The sequence below is a fragment of the Pseudonaja textilis genome, chromosome 4, assembly GCF_049901715.1.
Source record: "Pseudonaja textilis isolate UNSWEBS1 chromosome 4, rPseTex1.2, whole genome shotgun sequence".
Lineage (NCBI taxonomy): Eukaryota > Metazoa > Chordata > Lepidosauria > Squamata > Elapidae > Pseudonaja > Pseudonaja textilis.
Window position 1 is genome coordinate 89750577 of NC_141993.1, and position 10000 is coordinate 89760576.

A 10000-nucleotide genomic window follows, 5' to 3' on the forward strand; every position below is an offset into this window, starting at 1 on the left:
AGAGAGAGAAGAAAGAAAGGAGAGAGAAAAGGAAAGAGAAAGAAGGAGAGAGAAGGAAAGAGAAAGAAGGAACGAGAAAGAAAGAAGAAACAACATTTCACAACAGAAAGCAAATTGAGAAATTGAGTTATTGAGGTTAAGGAGGAAAAAGCAGATTTTAACGACATTCTGAATATGACGAAGACACCAACCTCGTCCTCCAGGGGGATTGAACCTCCGTTCTCACAAGCCCCTTCCCAGCACGGTTTTGAAATCCGGCACATCTGGGGGAACATCAGGCTAAGAAAAGTGTGCAAATCAGTCCTTGCCATTGTAACTTCGGACGGTATCTAAACCAAAGTCGAGGACTACTTGCACAGTTGTGTCCCACTGCTCTGAATCAATTGCACCAAAGTCTTGTCTTTTGTCCGTTGCGTCTCCATGATGCTGCCTTCCTCGCTTCCCTGGTCCTGGTTAACGACCATTGCATCTTCCCTCTGATCACCTGATCAGAATTGGGATGCTGGGCAACTGACTCATATTTATGACGGTTGCAGCATCCCAGAGTCACAGCGATCCCCTTTTGCGACCTTCTGACAAAGCAAGTCCATGGGGAAGCCAGATTCACTTAACGACGGTCTGACTAATTTAACAAACTGCAAGGATTTCCTTGACGGCCATGGTAAGAAAGCTCGTAAAATGGGGCAAAACTCACTTTGCAAATGTCCCCCTTAGCAACAAAACTTTGGGGCTCAATTATGGTCATAAGACAAGGACTAACTTGTAGATCGATTTTCTCCCAGGGATTTTCTTTAGGTGCTCCCATCGCTGCTGTCACTAAGTCTCACCATCCCAGAATAACAGAGGTCAAAGGGTCCTTGGACTAAGCAGTAGGATGCCACAAGTTTCCGTCTTAGGCCCAGGACTCTTCAATATCTTCATTAATGACTAAGATGAGGGAATAGAAGGGGAACTTATCAAATTTACTAAGATGATACTAAGCTGGCAGGAATAGCTAACACCCAAGAAGATAGGCTCAAGATCTAGATGGATCTTGACAGACTAGAACAGTGGTTGTCAACCGGTGGGCCGGGGACCACTGGTGGTCCGCGAGAAAATTTTGGTAGTCCACAGAGAAATGTCACCCCCAGAGCACCCCGCAAAGCAATTAAGCCCGGCTGCTCAGGAACACAAGGCTGCGCTGCCCAAACGGCCGGCGGGAACCATCCCCACCCACTCACTCCTTACCTGGCGAACTTGCCTGCTAAGTTGCTATTTTTCCTTTCCCTTTTTCCCCGACCATCAGCTGTTCTGCTGTGTCCAGAGATTTAGATTAGCTAGAAAGCAGGAAATGGTTGGATTTCTTGCTTTCTAGCTAATCTTTAGATCTTCAGCTCCGCTTTTAAGCAGAGCCGAACCTCCCTTAGGACTGAAGCTTCTATTATTCAGTGCAGACTCAGGTAGCCGATGGCAGAAACACAGATCTCTAAGTGAATCTGTGATTCTGTGTGCAACTCCATCTGCCTGCCTGGTTTGCCTGATTTTGGGTAAAAGTGGCTCTTTTTTAATAAAAAAAAAATTCAATATTTACATACATGGTGTGTTGTGGGTTAATTTTGTGAGTTTGCTTGCTAGCAAATTTTATGAGTTTGCTTGCTAGCAAATTTTATGAGTTTGCTTGCTAGCAAATTTTATGTGACAGACTAAGACAGCCGAGGGCAGAAAGATAGATCTCTGAATCTGTGATTCTGTGAGCAAGTCAATCTGCCTGATTTGCCTGATTTTGGGTAAAAGTTGCTCTTTTTTTATAAAATTCAATATTTACATAAATATTTATAATATTTATAATATTTAGATATAAGGTATGCCCAGCCAGTCACATGACCACCAGTCACATGATACCCATAAATTAGACCATGCCCATAGAACCAGTTGTTCGCTCTCTCTCTCTCTCCCACCAATGTCAGCAAGCCACCATTGTCAACATTCATATTAGTGGTCCCCAGGATTTAAAATTATGAGTTTGGTGGTCCCTGAAGTCCAAAAGGTTGGCGACTCCTGGACTAGAACACTGGGCCGTATCTAACAAAATGAAATTCAATATAGAGAAAAGTAAGGTCCTACACTTAGGCAAGAAAAACCCAAAGTACACATATAGACTGGGTGAAATCAGGCTCAATAGCAGGAACTGGGAGGGGGATCTTGGAGTCTTAGTGGACAACCGGCTAAATAGGAGCCAGCCGTGTGCAGCCGCCGCCAAAAAAGCCAATACAATCCTAAATTGCATTAACAGAGGGATACAATCGAGATCAAGGGTGGTACTAATACCACCCTATAAAGCCTTAGTAAGACTATACCTAGAATACTGCATCCAGTTTTGGTCACCACACTATAAAAAAGATGTTGAGACTCTAGAAAAAGTGCAGAGAAGAGCAACCAGGAGGATGAGGGGACTGGAGGCTAAAATGTATAATGAATGGTTAGAGTATAGGAACTGGGCCTGGATAGTCTAGGGAAGAAAAGGACCAGGGGAGACAGGAGAGCATCTTCCAGTATTTGAGGGGCTGCCACAGAGAGGAGGAGGGGGTCAAGCTATTCTCCAAGGCACCCAAAGGCCAGACAAGGAACAATGGATGGAAACTGAACAAGGAAAGATTCAACCTGGAAATAAGGGGGAATTTTCTGACAGGGAGAACAATCCACCCATGGAACAGAAGTTGCCTTCAGAAGTTGTGGGAGCTTCATCCCTGGAGGCTTTCAAGAAGAGACTGGAATCCCATCTGTCTGAACTGGTGTAGGGTCTCCTGCTTGGATGGGGGGTTGGACTAGATGACCTTCCAAGTCTGATTATCTGTTATCTGGAGGCGTTGGAAGAAAACAAAATCCGGTCCAGTTCCAAGCCGAGAGAAAGATTGTGGAAATAAAATGTAGGCCAGCTGCAAGGAAAGGAGGCCTCGGTTTACTGGGTTTCCCAGAAACTTCCATGAGAGCCGCAACAGGTTTCTGGGACGGCTGACAGAATGGAGTAAGGATAGGTGGGCGTTTGTACATTCTTTGGTGGGGGGGCTTTGTGATCAAGGTGCCCATTTCTGTGTAAAAATGTGTCTTTTAATATTTTAATGTCTGTTGCCAGATTCCTATGGGGTCATGTAGGGGTCATGACTGGCTCTTCAGGCAAAAGGGGAAATGCAAATCTTAGGCCCGTGATGGCGAACCTATGGCACGTGGGCCACAGGTGGCATGCAGAGCCAATTGTGCGGGCACACAAGCCCCAGCCAAAGTTACGTGCACTGCGCATGCGCACACCCCCCAGCTGATTTTTTGGCCCATTTGAGGCCCTCCCGGAGGCTCGAAGAAACCTTCTGCAGCCTCAAGGGTGCCAAAAAATGGGCCTTCCGGAAATACCGGTAGTGCCAAAATGGGCCTTGAGCCCCCTGGAGGACAAAAACAGCCTCCCCTGGCCTCCGAAGGCCCTCTGGAGGATGAAAACAGGCACTTCCAGTGTTTCCAGAAGGCCTGTTTTTCAGCCTCCCGAGGTTGCAAAGGCTTCCCTCAAGCTTCCAGGAAGGCGAAAACGGCCTCAAACGGGACAAAAATCAGCTGGGAGGCACGCGCATGCGCAGTGCAGGTAAGAGGGCAGGGCGGGGACATTGCGCACGCATGCGCAGGAGGGCGCATTGCATTGTGGGTGCCGGCACGCGCGCGCTTTCGGCACACCTCAACAAAAAAGGTTTGCCATCACTGTCCTCGGTGTTTTGTCTGAGCTAATCTTGTCAGCTTTGGCTTCCCGAATTGCGTTGTGTTCTCTGGAGTCTTTTTGCTTATGAATAGATTGGTCCCGTCTTTCTGAATGGATGCAAAATCTCCATTCCTGGCGACCAGTCTATTCAAGCTTTGGCTCGAGGCTGTTTTCCTAAGGCGGGAAGACTGGGGGCTGCTTTCTGCCTTTAAAAACACGTTTCTCCACTTCTCCTTTGGGGAAATATAATATTCTGCTTCTTTTCACGTTCTCCAAAATATTTCATTCTTCAGGAGGGGGGGTGGCTTCCCACACAGGTTTTCTAGTTCAACCCTCTACTCACTGCTAGTCGTCTTCTTCTCTTTCATTCCACTTTTCCCGGTATTTTGGAAATCTTAAGGGAGCTGGATCTTTGTATACTGTGTCGAAAAGAAGATAATTTGAACCCGGTCATTTGTGCCTCGAGGAAGAAGGCTGGGTTGATCTGTCTCTTGGGGCATCACCTTTAATGAAGAATTCTGGGAGTTGGAAGTCCACAAGTCTTAAAGTTGGACACCTCTGAACTAAAAGTTTAGTTTAGTTTAGTTTAGTTTAGTTTAGTTTAGTTTAGTTTAGTTTAGTTTAGTTTAGTTTAGTTTAGTTTGGTTGTTTATTGTCATTGCACTTCGTACAACGAAATTAAATGCCATCTTCAGGAAACTATCCATCGATCAGAATAGAGCTGGAAAGGACCTTGGAGGTCTTCTAGTCTAACCCCCATGCTCAACCAGGACACCCTATACCCTTGATGGCGAACCTATGGCACGCGTGCCACAGGTGGCACGCAGAGCCATTTGTGCAGGCACACGAGCCGCAGGCAAACTTACCTTACTGCACATGCGTGCACCTCACGCATGATTTTTGGCTGGTTTGAGGCCTTTTTCAGCCTCCCAGAGGCGGGATTGCGCATACGTGCGCAGGTTGTGTGAGGGGGCGCGCATTGCCTTCTGGGTGCTGGCGCACGAGCGCCAGTGTGCACACAATTTTTGGCACAGGAGCCCAAAAAGGATAGCCACCACTGCCCGATACCATACTGTCCAGTCTCTTCTTGAAAATCAGTGATGGTTTTGCCACCACCATAACTTCTAGAGGCAAGTAGTTCCACTGGTTGTCCTCACTCTTAGGAAGTTTCTCCTTAATTCTAGGTTGCGTCTCTCCTTCATTAGTTTCCATCCGTTGCTTCTTGTCCCGCCTTCTGGTGCTTTGGTTGCACCATTTTTAATGCACTTTATTTAGGTGTAATAAAACAGAGATGGCCTCTTTTGCCCCATTGTTAATTGAACCACGGCAGTTGCTAAGCAACTGGCACAGTCCTTAAGCAGATCCAATGTCCCTCATCAACCTTCCCTGTCAGAAGCCAGCTGAGAAGCTTGCAAATGGCCCTCCTGTGAACCCAGAAAGCTGCAACCTTCGTAAAATACATGCCTGAATTTGGATCACCTGTCCATGGGGATGGTGCAATGGTCATAAATGCAAAGACCAGTCGTAAGTCACTTTTTAAAAAAAAATTCCATTATAACTTCGAATGGTCCCTAAGTAAATGGTTGTAAGTCAAGCGGCTTTTTAACTTTTTTAAATTTAAAATTTTTAAAGTTTTTAAATCGGCAATTCTTCCTTTTACTCTCACCTGCCACCAGGTGGCAGTATTGCATAGAAATGTCCAGTTAAATTTATTAAGTTTTTGATTAGATAAGTTGGAACCGAACAGGAAATACCAATATTTGATCTTTCACATTATAACGGCAGCTAGAATAATTTTCGCTCGAAATTGGAAATTGGCTACGACCCCTACAGAAAATATGATAATCAATAAGATCCACGAATGTGGACAGACTAAGTAAGTTGCTAAAAGATAAGCAAGACAGTGAATATTACAAAACCTGGGATATCTGGTACGACCGGATAAAGAAAAGGTGATAACTGATGACTTGGTAACATTTTGGAACAATAAGGGTGACGTGTAAATAAATGTAAATAAATTATATGTATGCATATATAAAGTTTAGTAGGACGAAGGAGTTAATATGACAATGTATAACACGCTATTACAAGAAGAGTACAAATGTATCCACCTCTTCAATAATGCTGCAAAATGTGAATATATGTTTTTAATTTTATAAACGTTGAATAAATAAATTATTAAAAGAAAAAAAAAAGAAAAGAAATGTCCGGTTTAAAAAAAACAGTGAATGGGCAGCAAATTTGATGCACACACATTGCGATAATGATGGACAGGCATAGCGTGGCTTCCAGTTAACGGAGTTACAGGTGATTTTCAATTTACGACCACAACTGGGCCCCAAACATCAGTTGCTAAGCAAGACAGTGGTTAAGTGAGTTCCACCCGGTTTTACCACCTTAATGGCCCACCGTTGTTAAATGAAACACCGCAGTTGTTCAATTAGTAACTTGGTCGTTAAGCGAATCTGGCTTCCCCCATTGGCTTTGCTCGTCAGAAGGTTGCAAAAGGGAATCACATGATCCCCCTCCCCCCCAGGACATAAATACGAGTCAGTCGCCAAGCATCCCAATGTAAATCACCTGACTAATGGGGACGCTGCAAAGGTCATAACCGTCGTAACTGTGGATAATAGTCATAAGTCACTTTTTCGGTGCTGTTGGAACTTTGAGGGGTCACTAAAAATGGTGGTTTAAGTGAGGACTACCTATATTAAAAATCATGAATGGGAGGGATCTTGTATTTTTTTAAAAAAAAAACCATACTTCCCAGTGGTGGGAATCAAAAAAAATTATTACTGGTCCTGTGGGCGTGGCTTGATGGGCATGGTAGGTGTGGCTTGGTGTGGGCGTGGTAGGGGGAGGATACTATAAAATCCCCATTCCCTCCCCACTCCTGGAGGAAGGATACTGCAAAATCCCCCTTCCCTCCCCAGCCCACTAACCTGCTTTCCAGCTCCGTTCTCTCCTGTGCAGGGCAACCAAAGGAGACCCAGCCAATCAGCTGGGGCTCGGGAGGCGGAGAATAGATGGGGGCGGGGCCAGTCAGAGGCGGGATTTGCCGGTTTTCCAAACTACTCAAAATTTCCGCTCCCGGTTCTCCAGAACCGGTAAGAACCTGTTTGAATCCCACCTCTGCTTCACACCTCCTCTTGCTCACACCCAAACACGAACAAGCACACAGCTGCTTTTAAAAAGAAGCAGGCGCCGGTTTTCCACAGGACACGGAACCACAAATCAATCGATCAATCGGAATAGAGATGGATGGTACCTTGGAGGCCTTCTAGTCCAGCCCCCTACTCATGCAGAAGACCATTCTAGACAAGTGGTTGTCCATTCCTTTTTTTAAAAAAAAAACTGCAATGATGGAACACCCGCAAGTTCTAGTGGCAAGCAGTTCCACTGGTTCATTGTCCTCACTGTTAGGAAGTTTCCTCTTAGTTCCAGGTTGCTTGAATTAGTTTCCACCCATCGTTTCTTATCTTGCTTTCAGCCTAACCAAGTTGAACTCTAACCAAGGTTAACAGAGCTTGCACCCTACGTGGCCGCTGAACTGGCTGAGTAGTGCGGCTGTTGGAAAGCTCGCCATTGGGTCAACGTACACGCTCCACCTTCTCTGATAGCCCCTTGGAGGGTTTTTGGAGGGTGCAAGTTCCACCCTCCTCCTGGTCACCTTCCCCTTATTTCGTCTCCGCCGTTGCCGGCTATATGACTACTTCACCTTCATCCGCAATAACACTCGGGCAAACAACAGATACAAACTCGATGTAAACCGCTCCAAACTCGATTGCACAAAATACAACTTCAGCAACAGGGTGGTCAATGCCTGGAACTCATTCCCTGACTCTGTTGTCACATCCTCAACCCACCCACCCCCCCAAAAAACTTTAACCTTAAGCTGTCTACCCATTCCTAAGCGGACCTTAAAGGAGGCGTGCATAAGCGCACCAGCATGCTCACAGTCCCTGTCCTGCTGTTCCCGTTTACTCTGACTCCTTTATTATGTATATACAGTACTTATACCTGTTTATCAGAGGTGGTGAATTCAACAGGTTCTGACCCGTTCTGGAGAACCGGTGGCAGAAATTTTTGAGTAGTTCAGAGAACCGGAAAATCCCGCCTCTGACTGGCCCCGCCAGCCCCATCTATTCTCTGCCTCCCGTTGAGTCCCAGCTGATCGGCTGGGTCTTCCTTTGGTTGCCCTGCCCAGGAGAACGGAGCTGGAAAGCAGGTTAGTGGGGTGGGGAGGGAAGGGGGATTTTGCAGTATCCTTCCTCTGCCATGCTTACCAAACCCATGCCAGAAATATTTCACAGGAAGAGTTCTCCACTCCTCTACTCGTTGCAGAATACCTTATGCCACCAGACTCGAAATTCTAGACCTAGAAAACCTAAAACTACGCCGCCTTCGGTCCTATCTAAATATAGTATATAAAATCATACATTGCAATGTCCTACCTGTCAATGAATACTTCAGCTTCAACCACAACAATACAAGAGCACACAATAGATACAAACTCAAGGTAAACCGCACCAAACTTGATGGCAGGAAATACAACTTCAGCAACAGAGTGGTCAATATCTGGGATACTCTACCTGACTCTGTGGTTTCTTCCCCAAACCCCAAAAACTTTAACCTTATCCTGTCTACTATTGACCTCACTCCTCTCCTAAGAGGTCTGTAACTGCACCAATGTGCCTACTGTCCCTGTCCTATTGTTTCTTTTTATTTTTCTTATATGTATCCATGTATTCATAACTATGTTTATACTTATACCTGTTAACTTATAATCACTTGACAAAATAAATAAAAAATTAAATAAATGCCCACCAAGCCATGCCCATAGAACCGGTTGTAAAAATTTTTGAATCCCACCACTGCTGTTTATACTTATATGTTTATACTTATATGTTCATATTTATAGTTGTTTTCTCATACATGCTTCACAAACTAAACTAAATAAAATAAAATAAAATAAAATAAATAAATAAATAGAACCCCCCCCAAGATCGAAATCCAGCCATCCAGACAGCCTTGTGCATCCATCCGGGAAACTCTGCATTCAGGTGATTTGACAAGGAGTTTAAAAAAAAACTTTTTTTTTTTTACTTGTGCGACGTGCAGTTGCAGGTGTGTGAGTATGACTCACAGAGTTCAGATCTGCAAGTTCAGCTCCTGGTGTTGTGTTGATTTATGTCTGTTGCCAAGAACCCGATGTCGCAATCCGGGTGAAAGAAGGAACATCGTGGAGTTTGGGCCGGAAAAAGGTGAACCAGGGTGGACCATCTTACGCACAGACTGCACTGCCACCTGTCAGAAATGGCATTAGGGTCTCCTGCTTGGGCCAGGGGTTGGACTAGATGACCTACCAGGTCCCTTCCAACTCTGTTAATCTGTATCTGTATCTTGTAAGGAGCTGCGGTGCTCCACCCCCCCCCCCCCACCTCCCGTTGGATGATCTCATGGTTTCCATAGGAGCTAACAAAGTTGAGCTGGAAGGAATAGGAGGGGTTGGGTTTGATATATATTTTTTTTTAACCGTGGGGGTGGATTGAACTAAAAACAGATGTGTGAGTAATGAGCTCGGAGCAGTAATAAATGAAAATTTATGGGAAGACCAGGTGTACGAAGGAGCTGGGCTCCAGATGGGGTTGGAAAAGTTTCCTGGGACGAAACCTGCAAATCTCATTGGTTTTCCCAGGACAATTAAGCAAACACAGCTGTTAGCCCGAGTTACCAATTTGCAGAAGGCCACTAGAGGGCGGCAGTAGGGAATGGGGCACTTTTCTGTGTCTCTCTCTGCTGCCCCCTAGCGGTGCTCCGAAGGATAAACCTCCAAATGGTCTCAATGACTCTCTAAAAAGGATGCAAATGACCAGCTGTCTGCAAGGAGTATATCAGTTACAGTGGTGGGAATTCAACCGGTGTAACACACCGGTTGGGTGAGCGCAAGCGTTTGAAAACGGCCCGTTTTCAGTTCTAAAACTTACTTTCTGCTGCAGCCCCGGGGAGTAAGACAGCTGATGCGCGGCAACGGGTTATGCCGCACAAATCAGCTGGGCTGCAAAACCTATATGGAAATATAGGACTGACTAGGACGGGGGTGGGGATGGCTGTGGCCAACTGATTGTCGTTAACAACCGGTTCTCCCGAACCAGTCCAAACCGGCTGAATCGCATCCGAGTATAAATCCTTCCTTTCCTAACAATCCAGTCAGAGCAGAAGAAGCTTCTTGGAGGAGAAGCGAAACATCTTCAAAAGGAAAAAAAAAAAAACAGACAGTCC